General features: G+C 36.8%; 2 pseudogenes; both read left to right on the forward strand.

Moving 5' to 3' along the window:
- The first annotated feature begins 7,807 nt into the window (after positions 1 to 7,807).
- Positions 7,808 to 23,141, forward strand: LOC127079364 (uncharacterized; annotated as a pseudogene).
- Positions 23,142 to 23,591: 450 nt separating this feature from the next.
- On the forward strand, positions 23,592 to 25,782 carry LOC127079365 (uncharacterized; annotated as a pseudogene).
- Positions 25,783 to 26,171: the final 389 nt, after the last annotated feature.

The raw sequence follows: 26,171 nt of genomic DNA on the forward strand, positions 1-26,171 counted from the left end.
CATAATCTCCTTCTGACGCATGACTCCGAGATAACAAAGACTCCGATGAAGATTCACCAAATCCAGAAAGAGTAACGCAAAGAAAATTTTCAATATGGAAATGAAGTATTTTAAGAAAGAAGTTATTCCGGGAGACAAAATGGTTATGGCAAGCAACACAGAAGTAATGATATTCAATGCTCATCAAAGACCAATATTATGTCATCACTCCAACGGTCCTTCTCACTACTATATAAAGGACAACCTACCTCATTGAGAGACACAACAATGCACAGAAAAAGTCATTCATATTTTCTCTCAACTTTTCACGAGTTGCTGCTCATACGTGAAAACTCTTGCTCAAACTATTTGTTGTAATACTTGCTTACTCTTAGAAGCACTTTCTATTACAAATTTATTTTGCTAAATTGTATTTGTTCCTCAAGTGACTCTGCGTAGTCTGTATACTTGGGAGGACTAAGAGATCATTCTCTTAGACGTTTGGTTGTATTAATCTTTCAAGATTAGTGGATTAAGTCCTTTTTGAAGGCAAAATCACCTTGGCCGGGTGGACTGGAGTAACTTTGTTTTATAAGCGAACCAGTATAAAATTCTGTGTGTTCTTCCTTTTGAAAAAGCTTTTAATTTCTAAAACAATTCAAACCCCCCCTTTCTTGTTTTTCTCACCTTCAGTTGGTATCAGAGCTTCGGCTCTGTTATTGATTTTCTAATCAAACACTTAACAGTGTAGAGAGATCCAGAACGAGAAAAACTATGGCCAACACCAATGAAAGAGATAGTTACAATGTTAAGCCTCCAGTCTTTGATGGAGAGAAATTTGATTACTGGAAAGATAGAATTGAAATTTTCTTTCTGGGCTACGACGCTAATCTCTGGGACATTGTCAGAGTTGGATACATACCACCTGTAATAGATGCTGGAGTTGCCATTCCCAGAAGCACAATGACAGATGATCAGAAGCGTGAATGCAAGAATCATCACAAGGCCAGAACAATACTTCTCAATGCCATATCCTACAATGAGTATGAAAAAATTACCAACAGGGAAACAGCTAAAGAAATATTTGACTCCCTGAGGATGACTCATGAAGGAAACTCTCAAGTCAAAGAAACAAAGGCTCTGGCTCTAATCCAGAAATATGAAGCCTTCAAAATGGAGGACGATGAAGCTGTAGAGGTAATGTTTTCTAGATTTCAAACTCTAATTACAGGTCTCAAAGTGCTGGATAAAGGATATACAACTGCGGACCATGTCAAAAAGATAGTCAGAAGCTTGCCAAAGAAGTGGAGACCCATGGTCACAACCTTAAAGCTATCAAAGGATCTGGACAACATCATCCTTGAAGAACTTGTCAGTTCACTCAGAAGTCATGAGATAGAACTGGAGGAAGATGAGCCTCAGAAGAAGATCAAGTGTGTAGCACTAAAGTCTAGATCTGAAAGGGGCAAGTCTGACAGAAACAAAGCCTTCCAGGCCGAAGAAGACGTTGATGACTCTGAGAAGGAAGATTCTGATGATGAGGGAGAATTGTCCCTTCTGACCAGAAGAGTAAAACAACTCTGGAGAAAAAGGAATAATAACTTCAGAAAACCTAGATCCAAAGGAGATCGATCAGAATCAACCTCAAAAGGTAAATCTAACAAAGATATTACGTGTTATGAATGTAAGGAAACAGGTCACTACATAAACAAATGTCCCAAGTTGAAGAAAGACAGTTCCAGAAAAGAGAACTTCAAGAAAAATTCCTTCAGAACCAAAAAGGGACTGATGGCTACCTAGGATGACAGTGAATCTGACTCATCAGAATCAGACTCTGATGAACAGGCAAATGTGGCACTCATGGCTACCACATCCAAGAATACTTCAGATGAAGAATCTAAATCTGAAGAGGTATTTTCTGAACTTTCTCGATCTGACCTAGAATCATGCCTGTCTGAAACTCTAAACTCATATCAGAAACTCAAACAAAAATTCAAAGCTATCAAAGGTGTTCTTGATGAAACACTAGAAGAATGTGGCAAACTTGAGATAACAATTTTAGAACTTAAAGATGAAAACAGAACCTTGATATTAGAAAGAGATTCAACAAAGAAAAATTGCTCAAAACTTGAAGAAGCGTTATCTCAAGCTCCACAAACTTCAAACACAATAATTTATGAATATGAAAAATCTTTTCAAAAGTTTCTGAAAATTGGGATAGAGAGGAGCAGAATGGAATCCATGATTTATGGGGTCAGTCAGAACAATAGAAGAGGAATTATGTATGATCCTAGTGAAGATAAAACGTCTACTAATGACCAACCTAAAATCTCCATTTTCCTATCACTATACACATACACAAGCACAACGATTTAATAATGCTAGAAAACCCAAAATGTTAAGAAACTCTGGGAAAACTAATCACAAAGGACCCAAAAGATTCTGGGTACCAAAGGATAAGATTGTTTATGTTGCAGATATCTTATGCAGTAGAGTTAAAACACCAGTCGTGGTACCTGGACTCTGGATGCTTGCGACACATGACGGGAAGAAAGTATATGTTCCAAAAACTGGAACTTAAAGACGCTGGATTCGTAGGCTTCAGAGGAGATCAGAAAGGAAGGATCAGAGGCTCCAGAACTATTGGTAATGGTACTCTTCCCTCTATATCTGGTGTTCTCTATGTAGAAGGATTAATGCATAATCTGTTATCAATAAGTCAATTAAGTGATAACGGGTATGATGTAATCTTCAATCAAAAAACATGTAAAGCCATAAATCAAAACAATGGATCTATCCTATTCACTGGCAAGAGGAAAAACAATATTTATAAAATAAATATTTCGGACTTAAAAGAACAAAATGTAAAATGTTTGATGTCTGTTCACGAAGAGCAATGGGTATGGCATAGACGCGTGGGCCACATTAGCATGAGAAAGTTATCTCAGCTAAATAAACTCGAGTTAGTCAGAGGTCTACCTAAGCTGAAGTTTTCTTCAAATGCTCTATGTGAAGCATGTCAGAAAGGAAAATTTTCAAAATCATCTTTTAAAAAGAAAAATATTGTTTCTACCTCTAAGCCTCTGGAACTTCTTCACATTGATTTATTTGGTCCTGTGAAAACAGCATCAGTCAATGGAAAGAAATATGGACTAGTCATTATTGATGATTTTAGTCGCTGGACATGGGTAAAATTCTTAAAGCACAAGAGTGAGTCTCACTCTGTATTCACTAGCTTCTGTTCCAAAGTGCAAAACGAATTTGACTCTAAAATCATCAGAGTCAGAAGTGATCATGGTGAGGAATTTGAAAATAAATTTTTTGAGGAATTATTTGACTCTAATGGAATATCCCATGATTTCTCCTGCCCTAGAACTCAACAACAAAATGGAGTTGTAGAAAGGAAGAATAGAACACTCCAAGAGATGGCCAGAACCATGACCAATGAAACAAATGTGGCTAAGCATTTTTGGGCTGAAGCTGTAAATACAGCATGTTATATTCAGAATAGAATCTCCATAAGACCTATTTTGGAGAAGACTCTCTATGAACTATGTAAAGGAAGAAAACCCAACATTTCTTATTTTTATCCTTTTGGATGTTCCTGTTTTATTCTAAATACTAAAGAACATCTGAACAAGTTTGATTCTAAAGCACAAAAAGGTATTATGTTAGGATACTCAGAACGCTCTAAAGGCTACAGAGTATACAATACAGAAACCAAAATTGTGGAAGAATCAATTCGTGTCAGATTTGATGATAAGCTTGACCCTGAAAAGTCAAAGCTAGTTGAGAAACTTGCAGATCTGGAGATTACTCTTGCAGGTTCTGACGAGAAGATCAAAGCTCCTGAAGCAACTGCCACTCAAACCTACAAAATCCCCAGCAATCCCAAAGAAAGCTAGAAGTCGCCTCAACATATCTGAAGAGTTGATTCTGGGAAACAAGGATGAACCTATCCGAACTAGGTCTACTTTCAAGGCACCTGAAGAAACTCCTCTAGGACTAGTATCTCTGATCGAGCCTACTTCCTGTGATGAGGCACTTCAAGATAGCGACTGGGTTCTAGCCATGCAAGAAGAGCTAGATCAATTCACAAAGAACGACGTCTGGGATCTTGTTCCTAAACCTAAAGGCACTCACATTATCGGAACCAGATGGGTGTTCAGAAACAAGCTGAACGAGAAAGGAGAAGTTGTCAGAAACAAAGCTTGGCTGGTGGCTCAAGGTTACAGTCAACAAGAAGGAATTGACTACAATGAAACCTTTGCCCCAGTCGCCAGGTTAGAATCTATTCGCTTACTTGTCTCATTCGCTATAAATCATTCTATCAAACTGTATCAAATGGATGTCAAGAGCGCATTCCTTAATGGTTATATATCAGAAGAAGTGTATGTCAACCAACCCCTAGGTTTTGAAAATTCACATTGTCTAGAACATGTTTTTAAACTTAAGAAATCTTTATATGGACTAAAACAAGCTCCCAGAGCTTGGTATGAAAGATTAAGTAATTTTCTTCTGGAACATGATTTCATTAGAGGGAAAGTTGACTCTGCACTCTTCTGTAAAAACATTAATAATGATCTTATGATATGCTAGATATACGTTGATGATATCATTTTTGGTTCAGCTAACGCATCTGTATGTCGAGAATTCTCTGAGCTAATGCAGGCAGAATTCAAAATGAGCTTAATGCAAGAACTAAAGTTCTTTCTAGGAATTTAGATTAATCAAGCTTCAGAAGTCACCTACGTTCATCAAAGTAAATACATAAAAGACATTCTGAAGAAAATTGAAATGGCTGAATGCAAACCTGCTAAGACACCTATGCATCCAACTTGCATTCTTGAAAAAGAAGAAGTTAGTCAAAAGGTTTGTCAGAAGCTCTATCGTGGTATGATAGGATCTCTTCTCTATCTGACTGCTACACGTCCTGATATTCTATTTAGTGTTTGTCTCTGTGCCAGATTCCAATCAGATCCTAGAGAATCTCATTTAACAACAGTTAAGAGAATTCTCAGATATCTGAAAGGAACTCCTAACCTGGGCCTGATGTATGAGAAAACATCAGAGTATAAACTATCTGGTTTTTGTGATGCAGATTACGCAGGAGACATAATGGAATGAAAAAGTACATCTGGAAATTGTCAGCTCTTGGGAAAGAATCTGATATCTTGGGTCAGCAAAAGACAATCAACCATAACTCTGTCTACTGCAGAAGCGGAATACATTTCAGCATCACTATGCACTACTCAGATGCTTTGGATGAAGAATCAATTAGAGGATCTGCAAATCTTTGAGAGTAACATTCCTATCTTCTGTGACAATACTGCTGCCATTTGTTTAAGCAAGAATCCTATTTTACACTCCAGAGCCAAACACATAGAAATAAAACATCATTTCATTAGAGACTATGTTCAGAAAGGGGTAGTAATATTGAAATTCATTGATACAAATCATCAATGGGCTGACATCTTTACCAAACCCCTAGCTGAAGATAAATTCCTTTTCATATTAAAGAATCTGAACATTCAAAATTCCCTGAATAAAATGTTCCTCTGAGTTTGTAAAATAAGATTCTGATGTAAACAAAGTGGATTCTGCATCTGACTTTGATACTCCTACCAAGTTAGAAGTCATTTGAGTTAGAATTCTCTAGGAACCAACCCTTTGGTATTCCTGAAGATCAGATAGAGCAAACACGTGGAGCACCTTGCGTCTGACCTTGGAACTTCTAGACAGCTGTCTAGCAGTAATCAAGAAACAGTCTCTTGAGATCTCCTCGAGCAGTGTACTGACTGTTGGGATTAGACATCATTTATGAGCTGTAATGATTTTCCCTCTAAACGTGCATACTTGGTTTTTGTGCTAAACTCTATTTTGTGTGTTGTTTTGCATGCGCCCTAAATTGGGTATTTAAACACTTCTCTTCACACATTGCACACTTTTCACTCTCACAAGCACTCTTAACCCTCTGCAAGTTCTATTCTCCCTCAAGGCATTCTTGTAGCATCCTTTCAAGATCTTCAACTTCTAACACAGTTCATCAACAATATTCATGGAGTCCCAACAACAATCAGTGTATAACTTCTCTCAACAGATGGATTCCAACGAACAAACTCCAAGCTCAAGCAACCCAAACCCAGCAGTTATCGGTGTCGTCTCAACTCCCATCTACAAAGAGCCTCACATTCTTGATTGTGAGCCTCATATCAACCTTGCAACACCGTTTGAGAAACTGGAAGTGTTATGTGAATCTTTGGTAGATTTTGAAAACATGCGAAGGAATGATGTTGACCTCACTGAAGAACTGCAAAATCAAGGTTGGGGAAACTACTTCCAACGTCTGTATGGTCCAGTTTACACAAACCTAGTCAAGGAATTTTGGAGATTCGCTGACGCTGACGATCACTACATCGTCTCCTATGTTCTGGGAGTCAAGATGGTGATCACTGAGAAGTCCATTGCTGCTCTTCTGGGCATGGAGAAATCTGAAGGAAGAAGAATCTACAACATTATCCCATGCCAAAGTATCTGTCCCATGAGATTAATCCAACAATCTTCCAACAGAATACTGAAGGAAAACACTCAAAGAATAAGGAACTACATCAGAACTTCCGGGTCTGGATGAAGATCATCTTGGGCACAATCCATCATCGCCCAACTTCTAACTCCTCAGACTATATCAACACCGACTAGAAGTGCATCCTGTACTGCATCCACAAGGGTCTGAATCTCTGCCTTCCAGCACTCCTCTTCAAGTACCTCAAAGACTCTGTAAGAGATACAAGAAACATCATGAAGCCCAGAAACTACATCCCTCTGGGGAGGCTGATCTATGACGTTCTGATTGAAAGCGGTCTCGTGGACCATCTGATAAAGTTCAGACTCATGGAAGACGTGATGATAGATACTGGAAGAGCTCTCAACACCCGCAATCTGAAGAGCATGGGGATTCTGGATCAAGTAAGGTTCAAACCTACTCTGGACACCTCCTGGGAGGCTCTCAAAGATCAGAGGAAGATCCCAAATGGACTATATCTGTTCTCAAAGATCGACCCTCTAGAGGTAATCTTGTATTACTTAGATGATCTGCGAAAACAAGGAGTAGATATCTCAGACTTCAACATAAGCCAGCTGCCAGACGAGCCTCCCAACTTCATGAAGCGACCACGAGGGCCATCTGAGAAGGCAAAGTAAGCGAAGAAGGCAAAGCTGGGAGAATCCTCGGGATCAAGCCCTCCAGTACCTCTGACTGGATCTTCTGGTAAGTCTATTTCTCTCGCTTCTTCTGTACAACTTCAGCATATTGCTTCCTCTATTCCTCAACCAACACCTATATATACCAACTCAGAAACTCCTCCCTCAACCACCAGACCATCTAACCATCCATCTCAAAAATTCAACCTTGCCACCACAACCTTACCTATTTCAGAAGCAAAAATGCTGAACGAAACCACTTTACCCTCTTCATCTTCTTCTCCATAATCACCCCCTACTACAACATTTCCACAGATACTGAACCATCTGACCCTCCCTCTCCAACTCTGGCTCAGCTCCAAACACGTGCTCTAGCCTCACAACAGCCAACATAATCCACACCTGAACCAGAAGTTACTTCATCATCCACAGAAGAACCAAACACACCCACCTATGACCCTCCACCATCTGAAATAATCCACGCTGAAACACAACCACCCACCTCTGACATACCCCCACCAAATACATCCGCTGAACCACAAACTCCCACACTCAACCTAAGCCCTTCCACTTCTCCACCCAAGCCTCTGAACCTGAAAACACCCTTCCAACCCTTGAGGAAGCAATAATGGTGTTTGCAGAAGCCTCAGTTGACAAGATCAAGTCTCTGACCATCAACTCTGGAATCAGTGATGATCCTTCAACTATAAAGACACATTGGAACAGAGTGATTGGTTGGATGACCGCTGAAGCCTTCAAGCTGAAGGGCCTCTTTGAGCAAGTCCGCAACGACTTCATCAGAGACGCTGAGATCAGACTACAGAAGCGCCTAGCCAGAGAAGCTAAGGAGCGAGCCCGCAAGGAAGCAGAAGAGAAAGCCAAGCAAGAAGAACTGCAAAGGATCAAGGCAGTTGAAGCCAAAGCTCTAGCTGAGGTTGTTGCTGTTGCTGCTGAAGCTGAAGCCAAAGCTGCCGCTGAAGCTGAATCACGCCTTGCTGAAGAGTCTGCCACAAGGGTAGAACCGGATGCTCTGACTCAGGGAGAGTCATCCACCTTTGTCCCTCCGGTTCTAAAGACACTTGAAGATCTTCAGAAAGAACAGAAGAAGTCCGAGCCAAATTGGATCAACAGGATTCAGTAAATGTCAACATTCAGAATCTGCTGACCCAGCTGCTCCAGAGGATGCCTCCTCCTCCAAACCCTTAGGCACCTAGGACTTGTTTATGTGTTCTTTTGCTTGTTGATTTGCTTGTTGCTTTCTGTTTTGTTTGTTTTTGCTTTCTGTTCTCTAGCTGTTGTTTGTTGTCTGTGTTTCTGGCATCTGTGCATATATATATATATATATATATATATATATATATATATATATATATATATATATATATTATATATATATATATATATATATATATATATATATATATATATATTATATATATATATATATATATATATTATATATATATATATATATATATATATATTTCTTTTTTCCTTTCAATCCACTAAGTCTTTTTGATTCTGACAAAAAGGGGGAGAACTAAAAACAGCTCTGATGAAAACATATCTAACTCCTATCAGTACTCTACAAACATTGTTTCTAATCCTTTTAACTTAGAAATTTGCAGAAAAGTATCTAGAAACACCATATCATGGAAGGTCCGGTAAGAACTTCTGAACTCCCAGACTTATCTCAGGGGGAGCTCACTTCTATCTGATCTAAAACTCTTATCTAAAAAAAATTCATCTCTGAATTAAGATTGTTTTGTCATCATCAAAAAGGGGGAGATTGTAAGAACAAAATTAGTTCTACAATAGAGTTCCAGGATTTTGATGATAACAAAGGATGAAACCAAAAATGGCACCCTAACAAAATTTTTCTAAGTGTGCAGAACTCTGAACAGCAACGAAGGACTCTGATCATTTTATCAGATACAAACTTTGATCAGTTACAAAGTACTAGAAGATCAGACGCATCTGAGGAAAAAGTGCGCCCAATAAGTTCTGAATCTGAAAAAAGCAAGACAGTAAAAAGAACCAGAAGCTCTAAACATCCATGGGTCTTAGTCCTGATGATCTAGAAGACTAGTACTCTGAGAAGCTCTGATGTAACTTCAACATAATCTCCTTCTGACGCATGACTCCGAGATAACAAAGACTCCGATGAAGATTCACCAAATCCAGAAAGAGTAACGCAAAGAAAATTCTCAATATGGAAATGAAGTATTTTAAGAAAGAAGTTATTCAGGGAGACAAAATGGTTATGGCAAGAAACACAGAAGTAATGACATTGAATGCTCATCAAAGACCAATATTCTGTCATCACTCCAACGGTCCTTCTTACTACTATATAAAGGACAGCCCACCTCATTGAGAGACACAACAACACACAGAAAAAGTCATTCATATTTTCTCTCAACTTTTCACGAGCTGCTGCTCATACGTGAAAACTCCTGCTCAAACTATTTATTGTAATACTTGCTTACTCTTAGAAGCACTTTCTATTACAAATTTATTTTGCTAAATTGCTTTTGTTCCTCAGGTGACTCTGCGTAGTCTGTATACTTGAGAGGACTAAGAGATCATTCTCTATGACGTTTGGTTGTATTAATATTTCAAGATTAGTGGATTAAGTCCTTTTTGAAGGCGAAATCACCTTGGCCGGGTGGACTGGAGTAGCTTTGTTTTATAAGCGAACCACTATAAAATTATGTGTGTTCTTACTTTTGAAAAAGCTTTTAATTTCTAAAACAATTCAACCCCCCCCCCTTTCTTGTTTTTCTCACCTTCAATTTCATCACTCACTTCTTCGTCACTTTCCTCCTCGGCCTCAAACACAGGGAATTCAAAATTTGGAGAAGGAGAAGGATCATTTTATTCAATGGGGTTAGAAACCAACCTGCATAATGATTTGATATTTTGATTTTAGAGAAGTGAATTTGTGACCAAATGTTATGCAGATGGATAATTATATTGTTTATTTATGTTCTTTGTGATTACCATTTCAGAATAAAGCAAAAAGTAAAAATAAACATCATAGATTTGGATGAATAGAATTAATTTTATTAATGATGAATTTCAAAATTCCCAATAATTTTCACTTCTCCCTTAGGCATAGGTGAAGGATTTTGAAAACACATAAAAGCAATTACTTAGATCGATGCAAAATAACGGGAACATCAACAACAGTCCAATTGTTGCAAGCCTGTCCATGCGTCACAAAATTGGTGCAGTCTTCCCCTTTGTCATCCTCTAGCACAACAGCTAAGTGTTGTTCATTGCCATGAATGAACCCTCCGCTACGGAATCTAAGTTTCATATCCTCAGACCTTGAAATTGATGAACCTCGCTGAAACCTAGATTGGTTCTTCCTTTATTGTCGGAGACCTCTACCATACGCCTCAACTGATCAACATTGCCTTCTTCCACAATCTTCTTTGCATCTTTTAATGAGGACATAGGTGCCCCAATTCTCTTTTTAGCAGCAATAGATAAGGCTTGGAACGGAGTTCCAACCTCATCCTCAGCTTCAACATAAGAGAAAGACGACATGTGGCTAACCAACAACGCCTTTTCCCCACCAACGATTACAAGCTTTCCATTTTTGACAAATTTGAGTTTCTTATGCAACGTGGAGGTAACAGCTCCCGCCTCATGGATCCATGGCCTTCCCAACAAGCAACTTTAGGCCAGGTGGATATCCATTACTTGAAAAGTAATTTGAAAATCACTCGGACCTATCTTAACTGGAAGGTCCACTTCACCTATAACTCTTTTGTATGAACCGTCAAAAGCGTTGACGATTACACCGTTATACCTCATGGGCTCTCCTTGGTATGATAGCTTTGACATAGTTGAATTCGGCAGTACATTCAGTGACGACCCGGTGTCAACAAGCACATTTGACAAAGCATCATATTTGCAGTTTATGGAGATATGCAAAGCCATATTATGATTCCTGCCCTCCTCAGGGAGTTCTTCATCACAAAAGCTAATATTGTTGCAGGAAGTGATGTTAGCTACTATATGATCGAACTGGTCCACCGTAACATCATGTTCCATAAATACTTGCTCAAGGACTTTTTGCAGAGCTTCTCTGTGCGCTTCTGAATTCATTAGCAGAGACAGTACTGAAATTTTTGAGGGGGTTTGGAGCAGCTGCTCCACCATATTAAACTCACTCTTCTTTATTAACCGGAGTACCTCATCATCATCGTTAGTTTTCAAATCGCTGGATTCACCAGACTTGCCCTTTGAAGCATTAACTGGATCCAGAACAGGCACTTCTACCTTCTTACTGACAACTGATTCTTCTTTATCTTTTGGGAATATCGGCCCAAACACACGACCACTTCGGGTTACCTTGGTAACATCAGCAATGCTCACTATAGAACTGGTCGTAGGTAGCGGAACCTCTTGACCATCTTTCATCATTGTAGCATTATAATGATACGAAACAGCTTTATCAAATGAATACAGGACTGGACCCGCTAACCGCATAACTAACGGCGATATCGATCTATTACTGACGCTGTTACTATTACTGCTGTCGTATTGGATTACCAATCTCTTGGGATTCTCGAAAACGAGCACTATGACATTCACATCGTCAATTGCATGACGGGACTGGACAATTTGGATCATGCTTTCATCCATCAGTCGCTGGATGTCCCTTACAGCACAACCTTTTGAATCAACACTACAAATAGCACAACCATCATGGTCATGCTCACAATCACTCACCATACAAATGCCCTTGTGCATCTGCACCAAGGACCTCCGATGAAACAAACATCAAATTCTTTGAATTCTCCAGGACAACCATCCATCATATTAACAGAAGAATTTCCATGAGCGGGGTAATGGATTTGCTTTCACGTTTCGCGCACGGTCCTCAAAGGACACCATTCCACTCTTCATCAGCTTCTGAACCTCATACTTGAGAGGATAACAGTTTTCTATGTCATGTCCGGGTGCCCCTTGGTTAAAAGCACAACAGAGTTCAGGCTTATACCACCATCGAAGTGGTTCTGGAACTTGCGGCAGGTTTCTCGGTTGAATTAGGTTCTTCAGAACCAAAGACGGATACAGTTCGGCATAAGACATAGGAATCGGGTTGAAAGATACCTTCTTCCTCTCAAAGTTTTTTTGATGATGATTGTTGTTGGTATTGCTGTTGTTGTAGGTGTTTGTTCATTGTTGTGGTTGTTGTTGTTGACGTTGTTGTTGCTGAATTGGTACTGATTGATTATTGGAAAATACTGGAATGACTAAAGATACTTGATGATGGTGTTGATGGGGTGGTTGATTCCTTTTGATCTGAGGCCTCCTCTGCCTCACACTGTTTATTACATTAGCTTCGTTGTCCTTCTTTTTCCCAAAGCTACTGCCACACCTCTTACTTGACGATGCTTCCTCTTTTGACAAACGTCCTTCTCGGACACCTTCCTCAAGCCTCATCCCCATGTTTACCATTTTGGTAAAGTCACTGGGGGCACTAGCAATCATACGTTCATAATAAAATGAACTTAGGGTCTTCAAAGAGATCTTTGTCATCTCTTTTCCTCCAAGGGAGGAGTGATTAGAGCAGCCAGTTCTCTCCATCTTTGTACGTACTCTTTGAATGTCTCTTTGTCCTTCTGAGACATAGACCTCAGCTGGTCTTTATCAGGCTCCATATCCACATTGTATTTATATTTCTTGAATAAAGCCTCTCCCAAGTCGTTGAAAGTGTGAATGCTTGAACTGTCCAATCCCATATACCAACGGAGCGCAGCACCGGTCAAACTGTCTTGGAAGTAGTGGATTAACAGTTGATCGTTGTCAGTTTGGGTAGACATCTTGCGGGCATACATCACTAGATGCCTGAGCGGACATGTGTTCCTTTTGTACTTTTCAAAGTCAGGCACTTTGAATTTCACTGGAATCTTCATATTCGGCACCAGACATAACTCATCATCACTTTTCCCAAACAAGTCCTTCCCTCTCAACATCTTCAATTCCTTGCGCAACTCAAGAAACTGATCCTTCATCTCGTCCATTTTCTCATATATGTCCGGACCCTCAGACGGCTCGGAATGATAAATGGTGTCCTCTACACGAGGTAAGGTGTGCACAACGGGAGGTGGCACAGACATGACCAGGCTAGATGTCGACATGGAAGTAAAGGTAGGCGCAAAGCCTTCAGGCATGAAATTCGATGGCATTCCCCACGGGAATCCGACAGACATAGCAGGCGCAAAGTGAGCGGTAGTAACAGGCTTGGTAGAGGTAGCCACCTCAGAAATAACAGTCCTCTGAGGAGGAGGAGTTGCAGGCGTTGGATAAGATTGGCTCTGAGCAGCCAACACTGACTCCATCATGGCAGTCAGTCGAGCGATATCGTCCTTTAGCTCTCTGTTCTCTTGCTCCAAATGTTCCATGATTCTCGGATGATTGGCGCGACTGTTGTACCAATGAGTCAGCTTGGCTGAAGCACAGAAGAAACACCAATGAGACATCTGGCGAAAGAGAAACCTGCTTATACAAATGATGCATGAAATGCAATGCTTGTTTATTTATTTTTATTTTCAAGGAACTTACTACATTATTTGCAAATATATATATTTAACAACAATTGCAACAATGTGATATGACTAAAAATCTCTTTTTATTTATATAATTGGAAGGATTAAACTGAGTAGAATTTTAGAAACCAAATGAAAGATACAAGAGAAAAGGAGACTAGTCATCCTAAGGATCCCTAATAACAATGTTAGAAGATCGGGCTGCAGGCACGTACTTCCTTCGGATGCGTCGGATCTCGGTCTTGAAGGAAGCCTTCATCTGAGTCTTCTCGAGGACAAGCTGATAAACAATCTTCTTCCAAGCAACGGAAGGCTAAGGCATGCTAGAAGATGAAACCTCTGGCTCTCTCTGTCTCTTTGTCACTCGATCTTCAAGTAGCTCGATAAGTGCATCTTTGTCCTTAGACTCCATCTGCAACTCTTCATGCTTCTTGCTCAAAGCACGGAAACGCTCTTCCCACATATCCTTTTGTTGCTTCATCTTGGTGAGCGCGTCTTCCAACTCCTCTACATCTTGGTTAGGGAGAGTTAATGGCTCAACCACAACCATAGATATAGGTCTTTCACAAGGATAAGGCATCTTCAACTCCAAAGCTCTCTTCTTCACTCAAAGAGTGTAAGCTTCCAAAGTTACACAATTGCGCGGACCAAGCTCAGATCTTTCTTTCCTATGCACATTATGCCAAGCATGCCTAATCTTCTGCTTCAAATGTTGGGGATCTTTACCCTCTTGATAGAAAAGACCTTCTAACAAAGTGTTATTAGGTTTGTCTCTCAAGGGGAACCCAAGTTGACGACGAGCCAAATCAGGGTTGTAGTTGATTCCTCCTTGTGTACCAATGAAAGGCACATTAGAGAATCCACCACAACAATAAATAATATCTAAACTGCTCAAAGAAGGATCATACTAAACTATATCATCATTAGTGAGAGACATAAGTCTCTGAGACCACCGTAGACATTTTTTATTCTCCACAAAAGTAGGTGTCTGAGGCAAGTGCAAAATAAACCACTTGTACAGAAGAGGAATGCAATAGACAATAGTTCCACCACCTTTAGAATTCCTTAAATGCAAAGAGAAATATATATCACCCAACAACGTAGGCACATGATTCCCAATTAAGAAAAGTCTAATGGCATTAACATCAATAAAACCGTCAATGTTAGGGAACAAAGTTAATCCATAGATGAGCAACACAAAGATAGCTTCAAAAGCGTCCACACTACCGGCTTGAGCAAAAGAAGTAGCTTCCTTGATGAGGAAATCAGATGGCAATCCAAACAAACCTCATTTCTTCTCCCAATGAGCCTCTATCTCAGACTTCTTCAAGTGAAGAGCTTCAGAAATAAGATTAGATCGGGGAATCTCCTCCAACCCACTAAAAGGCACTCTACTAGAAATGGGTATTCCCAAGAGATGAGAATACTCCTCCAATGTAGGCACAGGTTGATAATCTGGGAAAGTGAAGCAACGGTAGAGAGGATCATAGAACTGCACTAGCACACTCAAAATTCCTTCAACCACATCAGTAGACAAGATAAACAGAAGCTTCCCATGACTTTGTTTGAAGTCCAAGGGATCTAATACAAAATATGCTCGCTTCCTTAACTCTTTCAAGTCGGGACATCTGAAACTGTACTTCTTAGTGTTCCTTCCTCCATAATGCATGGTCTGAAAATACTTTGCAAATAATACCTCAGTTCCTTGAAATTTTCGTGTGATGAATGTCATGATGCGCATGAATGCATTAATGCAACAATCACAAATAAGGGATCACACACAAGGCAAATAAACAAAAGGTCAAGGGATGAATCAAGTCATTGTCAAGATCAATCATCCCTTTTGGTGGATTATGGTTTACACCTTATCAACACCCAAGTTCCATTGACATTGACAAGACTTGACTGGATCAACCAAGAATCAAGGGTTTGTTGCAAGTCACGAGCATGGAGTCTGGGTAAGAACCATCCCAAAGGAGTGAACTAAGGATAAAAACATGTAGATCATGTTCTAAAAAGTTCCCAGAGTCTTAATTCCATCTTTTGGATATTACAGGTTAAGATGACTGACTCATCGACCCATAATATTCTCAAGAGAAACTCGTCTTAGTGTAGTATCGTGTAACAACTGTTATCAAGTCTACACTTGAACAGTCTCCGCACTACGTCCTAAATAGGCCAAGAGGGGGTAAATGTTCTACGGACCTCAACTTCTTGGACCCAAAAGTAGTGATAGTAATGCCTAACCACAAATACTTGTGTGACATTTCCAAATCCAAAAGAGTCTCCATTGAGCAGATGGGTCTCAAGCCAACTTGTTAAGGACTACTCCATACAAGTCGAACATGACTATACCATCCTCCTATCTTAATTTCACTCAAGTTCGGGTTAGAACTTATCTCACCACTCAGAGATCACCAAGCACAACAAGCAAATTATATCATACAAACAAATATACATACATCACATATATACAATTATATACACACAAAAAAGTAGGCTAAACCCCCTGGAGACTACTTCCCAGCAGAGTCGCCACTTAATTTCTGTAGCGGTAAATTCATGACCATCAAGCTATGGATAAGCAAGACATCAAATAACAAGAGTCGCCACCGCAATTTTATTGTTTCCAAGGGAAAAGGGAAAAGTACGAACAAAACCCAAAAGTAAGAAGTTTTCAAATCAAAACTAATAAAATGTCAGAGATTACAGGTAAGGGGGTTGGTTACACAGAGGGAAGGTGTTAGCACCCAAAGTGTCGTAGGTACTCCTAGGGAGCCCTTTCTTGTGTGCATATGTGTTTTATATAAAATCATGTATACAAATAAATAGAATGGGGGGATGAGAAAAGAATTCATTAATTATATTTTTGTGTTTGATAAGACCTTCGGACTTGTGCCTACGTACCAACATAAAAATGAGGGATCAAAACCTCGTAGTTCGTGATACAAATTTCAAAGTGGATGCGTTGTTTTTTACAAAATTAAGTTTGAAAGGCACAAAGGCCTAAAATGGTTTGAATGAGTTAGCTCTTTTTGACTTTTTGAAAGTTTAAGTCAAGTATGATTAAATCTATTTACAAGTTTGGTTAAGGAAATAAGTTTAAAAATACAATGGCATAAGGCCAAAGTTTCTAATTTGCAAAATGGTCTAAGTTTAGAAAAGACAAGTACAAACAAAGAAGTTTTAAAAAGGAGGGAGGAATTTTGAAATTAAAGAGATGGGGAGGAGATGAAGAGACTAATCCTATGCACAAAATTAAAAGTTAAGAGTCGAAAAGATCTGACCAAATAGGTAGCAATCCAATAAACAACAATGTCATATAGAAACCCTAAATTCCCTTGGACATTTAGAATCAAACAACACACAATGCACAATTATATCCATCTTGAAGAGCAAGGCATCAAATAAAGATTGTCATATCCTAGCTTTAGCCACTCCATGATCTCTTTTAAATTAGCCCATGTAGCAGATGAATTCCACAAGTCACAGGTTCAAAATAACAGCTTTACAATGATCATGTTGCAGATGAACTCAAAGGGATCTTCAAAGATGTATCAGATGAAGTTCAAATTACAAGCACTTGGTTACACAAATGTTGGCATTAGCCAAGTCTTTTAGCATAGGGAGGTTACCTATATTCTAAGTCCAATTTGTCCAAGATCAAGTCAACAATCAACACAAAAGTTTTTTAGGGTTTTTGTTCTTATTATGTACATTAATGGTCAAAGACCATACAAACAAACAAAATATACACAAAAAAGATATATCACACAATATGGTCCAAATGGACAAAGTGAAAATGGCATTAACATAAACAATTAGAATGGTATGAAAAATGGCAAATGAATAGAACTTGCAAATTAAAGTTCCTTAAAATAAAAGACTTGAAATTAAATGTTAGTTGTTAATGAGTCAGAAGTTAGTATTGTTTAGCTTTTACTTTTCATTTTAAGTCATTCTTTGGAGAACACTCAACCCACTTATCACAAACATGGATCCTTGAACCAAGACATCTTCCAAAGGAAGGAAAAAAAGGCCAAGTTTCCACACAATACCATGAAAGAGAGGAGACTTACAATCTCATTAACTAGAATGTTATGCCTTTTGTGTCAAAACTTTAGCGCTATGTTAAGCAACCGTAATTGGACTTATGTAGAAGTCACAACTATTTAAGGCGGGGCAATAGGATTTTGGTGTTAATGCATGTTAGAGACATGGTATAATGGACTATTCTCATGAAACATACCACACACAAAAAGGATATGCAAAAGGAGTGGCCTAATCTCATCCATACTTATGTTGATTTTACAATCAACTAGCCTTAGGATTTAGAGACATCATAGGCCAAATGAGATGAATGCATAAAGAATGGGAAATAGATGAAGAGGGAGGGGAATGGATCAAAACTCAAATTGATCAAAGGGGGAATTTTATCAAATTAATATCATTTGTTCATTTTGGGAGATGGAATGTACATTCTATCAATCCCCTAAATCCAATGATATTAACTTAACAAAGTCAAATCAACCTTGACCAAGGCCCAGTAACATAAGTCAAACTTACACAAATCATCACAAGAGGTCAACACAATTATTTGGCATTTATTCAATTTAAAAATACTAAAATAATGCATTTAAATTAAATTATGGTTGGTCAAAATCCTAAAACCTCATCAAAACACAAGAAATGACCATGAGATTTATCATAGGTCAAACAAGGTCAAAGGAACTTGGAGAAAAAATTTCCCTATTTTTGGAAACTTAAAAGTATTTGTAAACAATTAAAAATACGCACAAAAACAATTGAATCATGAAAAATATTAATAATGATCCAAAAAATAATTTAAATTCAGAATATGAAAGAGGAATTTATTTAAATTTTTTTGGTGAAACTCTCATATTTTTTGGATCAATATTAAAATTAATATGATTTAATGAAAATCAAATGAAATAAAAAAAATCATAAAATCAAAAAAACGTGAGCCACTTGATCTCCCTCATTAATTGAGGTGGCAGATCAAGTTGACACAAACGCGCGTTCCATGATGCACTGCAGTCAACGTGGCATAGGCTTGGTATTCAAAAGCAACACATGAGATTAAAACATTTTACAAGAGATCAATGGCTCAGAACCTATCCAGCATACCACCACCGCTGGACCTCCGGTCACCTTCTCAGGCGAGGTCCACTAGACTGGTTCACTCATCACCCTCAAGAAAATAAAAAAGGAGGACATGATCTGAAATAAAAAATGGCTTAGAGCACGAATCTGACCTCAATTACAACTAAGTCTAAATATATAGAAAGATATGAGGAGTTGAATTTTGAAGTGTGTCAACTGAGTTGCTTCGATTTGACCTCTAAGCAACTCAATCTTCATGCTTACATTGGTAGGACTTTAGACAACCAAATATCCAAGAGAATTGAGTAGAATTGAGTGAGAATCGAAAAGATGAAGTTTTCTGAAATTTACCTTCAATGTTGTGCAGAACTTGATGTTGCTCGCTTCAACCTTGATCTGATCACACTTGAGAAGCTTGCAGGAGAGGTTTAGCAATGATACAAAGCTTTGGATCCTGGAGTTCTTGAATCTCCAAACAGTGAGATTCAAAATCAATTTTCAAGTTGAAAATTCTCAGGCTTTCCTTTGAAATGTGAGGGTTTCAATTGGGGGGAAAAGCTGGCGTGCAAGGTGTCTTTGAAATGAGCTCAGAGGCCTTGTATTTATAGCATTTGGGATTGATAATTGCACACTTGAAAAATTGCTAAATTTGGTAATTTCATGCACAAGCTTGCATGGGCGTGCACATGCCCATGACGCAATCCACTTTGATCCATATCCAATTGTTCTGAAGTTCAAATGAGGCTTGAGTGGCAAGGCAATGATATGTGAAGTTTTGGACATTTGATTTTCTCCAATGATGCAGCTCTGTTAAATCCATGCGCAGACCTATCAAACTTCATCCAAAATGCATGAACTTGGATTCCTTGGAAAGCTTAGATCAAGGGGAACAAGTTTGACGTTGAACACTTTTTCATATGGAACTTGGATCATGGTGAATTTGGAGGTGGAAGTTTGGAAATTTCAACATGTTGAAATTTTTTCTAAGTGTCAAGTCATATATCTCAATATTCCACCTTGCTTAACTTTTTATTTGAGCTTTAAATGAGAAAAGTGTAATCATAAAAGTTGTAGCTCTTTCAAAGAAATTCAAAATGTTCACCAATTTCATGGAATTTAAATTTAGAATGATAGAGTTATGCATTTTTGAAGTTTGGAAAAATCACTTGTTCAATGGTATAGGTCAACAATGACCTATAATGTATCCTCATATCACATGCTCATAAAAGTAGAATTAGCCTTCACTACAAACATCAAAGTTTAAGTAGACATCTTGAATTTAATTTTTCAACTTTGAACTATTTTATCTCATAAAAATTGAGCAAGTTATGGCCTTGGGAAGTTGACTTTCAAATTAGGGTTTAGACAAAATGACCTATAATGTTTCAACATAGAAAATAATTTTCCAAGAAAAACTAGCTCTAGGTCTCATCATGAAAGTTGTTTGGAATGTCATTTACAGTAACGTTTCTCTTGGAATCATTTTCATATGGTGAAAACTGCATGAGATAGGGTCTAGGAAGACCTAGTTTTGATCAGATGAATTCATCTAGCCAACCACCATCAACCAACTTGCTAACCTTCAATTATTTTGACTTTCTTGGCTAATGGTAGATCATATATTCATAATATGATGAATTTTGAAGTGTCCCTTAAGGAATTTTATCAATTGGTGAGATAGCTTGTTGGAGAAGTTACTCAAGATACCCAGTCAAACTAGGGTTTTCAAGGCAAATCACCTCCAAACTCTTGAAGAAAACTTGATCAATATGACATGTAGAGATCATTGAGACTCATATATGATGTTTTGAGACATTGTTGATCAATCCTTGGTGGTACTCTTTAAGCCATGAGGGTCTCAAACCCTAGATATGAACTTGATAAATCAATGGGATCATGCCCTACCTACAAAAGATTTAGGTAAATGCAAGGACATTTTTTTGGTATTTGGTTAGTAAATTGATAATATACAAGTATGATACAATCACATGGTGCTTGGTGATCTATCCCGAAACAAACCCAATGAAAGAGGGGTAAGGAGGATGCCAAGGTATGATCTCAATGCTAATGCTTATGATGATATTGCATGAGGGATCTTAGGGTTAAAATTGGGGTCTTACAAACTCCTAATCCCCAAACTGGGTCCTTCCATGAAAAAAAGGTTTTTAAAGTTTGAATTGAAAAACTTCCTAACGATCTCGGTTCAAGACCAAAAATGTCAGATTATCATTCAAGCGATAGAGATGAAATTAGAAGATATTATTTGCAAAAAGGTCATTGTCAACCAAAAGAAATTATTTTTTCAGAAAGAAAATTTGGAGATACATTTCGGAAGTTTAATTCAGATTGGTATTTAAAATATGGTAGTTTGTTGGAATATAGTCAAAGTGAGGATGTTGCATATTGTTTATGTTGTTATCTTATGAGGTCACATCTTGAAGAACATAAAGGTTGCGGTGATGCCTTTATAATAGAAGGCTTTACAAATTGGAAAAAGAGTGAAAGGTTTCGAGTTCATCTTCGAGATGTATATAGCTCTCATAACCAAGCATGGAGAAATTGTCAAGCTCTAATGAAACAAAAGCAACAGGTTGAAGGTGTCATGTGTAAACAATCCAATCAAGTTAACGAGGACTATCAAATTCATTTGATAGGTATAATTGATTACATTCGATATTTATTACAACAAGGTATAACTTTTTGTGGTAATGATGAGTCAATTTCATCAAGAAATAAGGGGAATTTTCTTGAACTTATGAATTTTCTTGTTAACTATAATAAAGATATTTATAAAGTTGGGAAAAATTGTCGTGGAAATCTTAAGTTAACATCTCCTGATATTCAAAAGGATATTGTTAAAGTTGCTGCAACAGTCACTACTCAAGTTATACTGGATTATCTTGGAGATGATTTATTTGCTATTTTAATTGATGAATCTTGTGAGATCTCAGCGAAGGAGCAAATGGTTGTGATTATACATTATGTAAATAATGAGGAAAAAGTTATTGAGCATTTTCTTGGTATTGTTCATGTTTCAAATACTAGTGCTCTAACATCAAAAATGACTTTGGAGTCATTATTTGCAAAATATGGATTAAGTTTGTCAAGAATGCATGGACAAAGCTATGACGGAGCAAGTAATATGCAGGGTGAATACAATGGCCTAAAAAGCTTGATTTTAAAAAAGAATTGTTCTGCATTTTTTATTCATTGTTTTGCCCATCAACTCCAATTGGCTCTTTGAAATTAGCAAAAAAACTTCTAAAATGCTTTATTTTTTAATTTGGTTGCTAATTTGTATAATGTTATTGGAGCATCGCGTAAGCTCCGAGATATTCTTCGTGAAAGTCAAGCTACAAAGGTGAAACAAGCATTGGAGCATGGAGAAATCTCTAGTGAGTGTGACTTCAATCAAGAAATGACAATTAAGAAGGTGGGGGAAACAAGATGAAGCTCACATTATGATACATTCCTTAGTATATTTTCTCTATTCTCTTCTATGATTGATGTGCTATAATTGGTTGAGTAAGATGGAACGGATTTAGATAAAAAAAATGTGAAACACTAATGTTAATGAATTATATGCAATCTTTTGAATTTATTTTCATCTTGCACTTGATGAAAATAGTTTTAGGAATTACACATGATTTTTCTCAAGCATTACAAAGAAGTGATCAAAATATTATAAATGCTATAAAGTTAGTAAAAGCATCCAAAATAAGGTTGCAAGCTATAAGAGATAATGGTTGAGATTCTTTGTTGAAGGATGTTTCATTATTTTGTGAGCATAATGATATTGACATTCTAGATATGGATGACACTTTTCAACCGACACAAAAAAAGTCAAAGAGAAAAATGGAAAAAGCATCTAATTTACACCATTTTCAAGTTGAATTGTTTTATAAAGTGATTGATCGACAACTTCAAGAGTTGAACAATCATTAAACATAAGTGAATACCAGGTTTCTCCTTTGTGTAGCCTGTTTAAGTCCAAGAGGTTCATTTTCTGCATTTGATTAGGAGAGGTTGATTCGTTTAACTCAATTTTATCGTTCAGAGTTTTCTCAAGTTGAATTATTGGCACTAGATTGTCAGCTTGAAAAGTGTTTCTTAGATGTATGCTCTGACAGTGAATTTTCAGAATTAGAGGGGATTGGTGATCTTTCTATCAAGCTTGTAGAGACCAAAAAACATGTTGTGTAGTCGTTGGTATATTTGATTTTAAAATTATCTCTGATATTATCTGTGGCAACTGTAATCATAAGTGGATGAAAATATTCATAGTTTGCGAAGTATAGTGAGAGAAATTGTAATAGGAAAAATTTAACTCCTCTTTCTTTTCATATTCATATTAATTGTCTTTTACTATTTCCAAATATAAACAAATCACTTCTTGTATTCTTCTTTCTCTCACTCATTTTTCACTCACTACAAAGTGTCTCTCTATTACTGGCTTCTTCTCCATTGTTGATATTTTAAATAGGTAAAATTTTTAATTTTAATCTTTATGAATTTATAATTTATTTTTATTATTGTAATAAGGGTAAAAAATATATTATTACTTTATTGAGTCTGAGATTGTTTTAATGGCAGAAAATTTATTTTTAGAGTTTTGTAGTATTTGTTTGAAATTGTTGTGTTTGTATCAATTTATAGTATTATTATGAATTTTCTGAATATGATTTTAATTGTGATTTTTTATTTTGTTTTTAGTAATAAGCAATGGAAAAATATTTCAAAAGAAAATCAACAGAGCAATCATCAACTCCTAATCCCCAAACTGGGTCCTCCCATGAAAAAAAGGTTTTTGAGTTTGAATTGGAAAAACTTCCTAACGATCCTGGTTCAAGGCCAAAAATGTCTGATTATCATTCAGGTGATAGAGATCAAATTATAAGATATCATTTGCAAAAAGGTCATTCACAACCAAAAGAAATTATTTTTCCACAAAGAAAATTTGGAGATTTCTTTCGTATGTTTAATTCGGATTGGTATTTAAAATATGGTAGTTGGTTGGAATATAGTCAAAGTCAGGATGCTGCATATTATTTATGTTGTTATCTTATGAGGTCACATCTTGAAGAACATAAAGGTTGCGGTGATGCCTTTATAACAGAAGGCTTACAAATTGGAAGAAAAGTGAAAGGTTTCAAGTTCATCTTGGAGATCTAAATAACTCTCATAACCAGGCATAGAGAAATTGTCAAGCTCTAATGAAACAAAAGCAACACATTGAAGGTGTCATGTGTAAACAATCCAATCAAGTTAACAAGGACTATCAAATTCATTTGATAGGTATAATTGATTGCATTCGATATTTATTACCACAAGGTATAACTTTTAATGGTAATGATGAGTCAATTTCATCAAGAAATAAGGGGAATTTTCTTGAACTTATGAATTTTAATGTTAACTATAATAAAGATATTTATAAAGTTGGGAAAAAATTTCGTGGAAATCTTAAGTTAACATCTCCTGATATTGAAAAGGATATTGTTAAGGTTGCTGCAACGGTCACTACTCAAGTTATACTGGATTATCTTGGAGATGATTTATTTGCTATTTTAATTGATGAATCTTGTGAGATCTCAGCGAAGGAGCAAATGGTTGTGATTATACATTATGTAAATAATGAGGAAAAAGTTATTGAGCATTTTCTTGGTATTGTTCATGTTTCAAATACTAGTGCTCTAACATCGAAAATGACTTTGGAGTCATTATTTGCAAAATATGGATTAAGTTTGTCAAGGATGCATGGACAAAGCTATGACGGAGCAAATAATATGCAGGGTGAATACAATGGCCTAAAAAGCTTGATTTTAAAAAAGAATTGTTCTGCATTTTTTATTCATTGTTTTGCCCATCAACTCCAATTGGCTCTTTGAAATTAGCAAAAAAACTTCTAAAATGCTTTATTTTTTAATTTGGTTGCTAATTTGTATAATGTTATTGGAGCATCACGTAAGCTCCGAGATATTCTTCGTGAAAGTCAAGCTACAAAGGTGAAACAAGCATTGGAGCATGGAGAAATCTCTAGTGAGTGTGACTTCAATCAAGAAATGACAATTAAGAAGGTGGGGGAAACAAGATGAAGCTCACATTATGATACATTCCTTAGTATATTTTCTGTATTCTCTTCTATGATTGATGTGCTATAATTGGTTGAGTAAGATGGAACGGATTTAGATAAAAAAAATGTGAAACACTAATGTTAATGAATTATATGCAATCTTTTGAATTTATTTTCATCTTGCACTTGATGAAAATAGTTTTAGGAATTGCACATGATTTATCTCAAGCATTACAAAGAAGTGATAAAGATATTATAAATGCCATGAAGTTAGTAAAAGCATCCAAAATAAGGTTGCAAGCTATAAGAGATAATGGTTGAGATTCTTTGTTGAAGGATGTTTCATTATTTTGTGAGCATAATGATATTGACATTCTAGATATGGATAACACTTTTCAACCGACGCAAAAAAAGTCAAAGAGAAAAATGGAAAAAGTATCTAATTTACACCATTTTCAAGTTGAATTGTTTTATAAAGTGATTGCTCGACAACTTCAAGAGTTGAACAATCATTTTACAGAAGTGAATACCAGGTTTCTCCTTTGTGTAGCTTGTTTAAGTCCAAGAGATTCATTTTCTGCATTTGATTAGGAGAGGTTGATTCGTTTAACTCAATTTTATCGTTCAGAGTTTTCTCAAGTTGAATTATTGGCACTAGATTGTCAGCTTGAAAAGTGTTTCTTAGATGTATGCTCTGACATTGAATTTTCAGAATTAGAGGGGATTGATGATCTTTCTATCAAGCTTGTAGAGACCAAAAAACATGTTGTGTAGTCGTTGGTATATTTGCTTTTAAAATTATCTCTGTTATTAACTGTGGCAACTGTAATCATAAGTGGATGAAAATATTCATAGTTTGCGAAGTATAGTGAGAGAAATTGTAATAGGAAAAATTTAACTCCTCTTTCTTTTCATATTCATATTAATTGTCTTTTACTATTTCCAAATATAAACAAATCACTTCTTGTATTCTTCTTTCTCTCACTCATTTTTCACTCACTACAAAGTGTCTCTCTATTACTGGCTTCTTCTCCATTGTTGATATTTTAAATAGGTAAAATTTTTACTTTTAAACTTTATGAATTTATAATTTATTTTTATTTTGTAATAAGAGTAAAAAATATATTATTACTTTATTGAGCCTGAGATTGTTCTAATGGCAGAAAATTTATTTTTAGAGTTTTGTAGTATTTGTTTGAAATTGTTGTGTTTGTATCAATTTATAGTATTAT

This window comes from Lathyrus oleraceus, chromosome 5, assembly GCF_024323335.1.
Source record: "Lathyrus oleraceus cultivar Zhongwan6 chromosome 5, CAAS_Psat_ZW6_1.0, whole genome shotgun sequence".
In the NCBI taxonomy this organism is placed as follows: domain Eukaryota; kingdom Viridiplantae; phylum Streptophyta; class Magnoliopsida; order Fabales; family Fabaceae; genus Lathyrus; species Lathyrus oleraceus.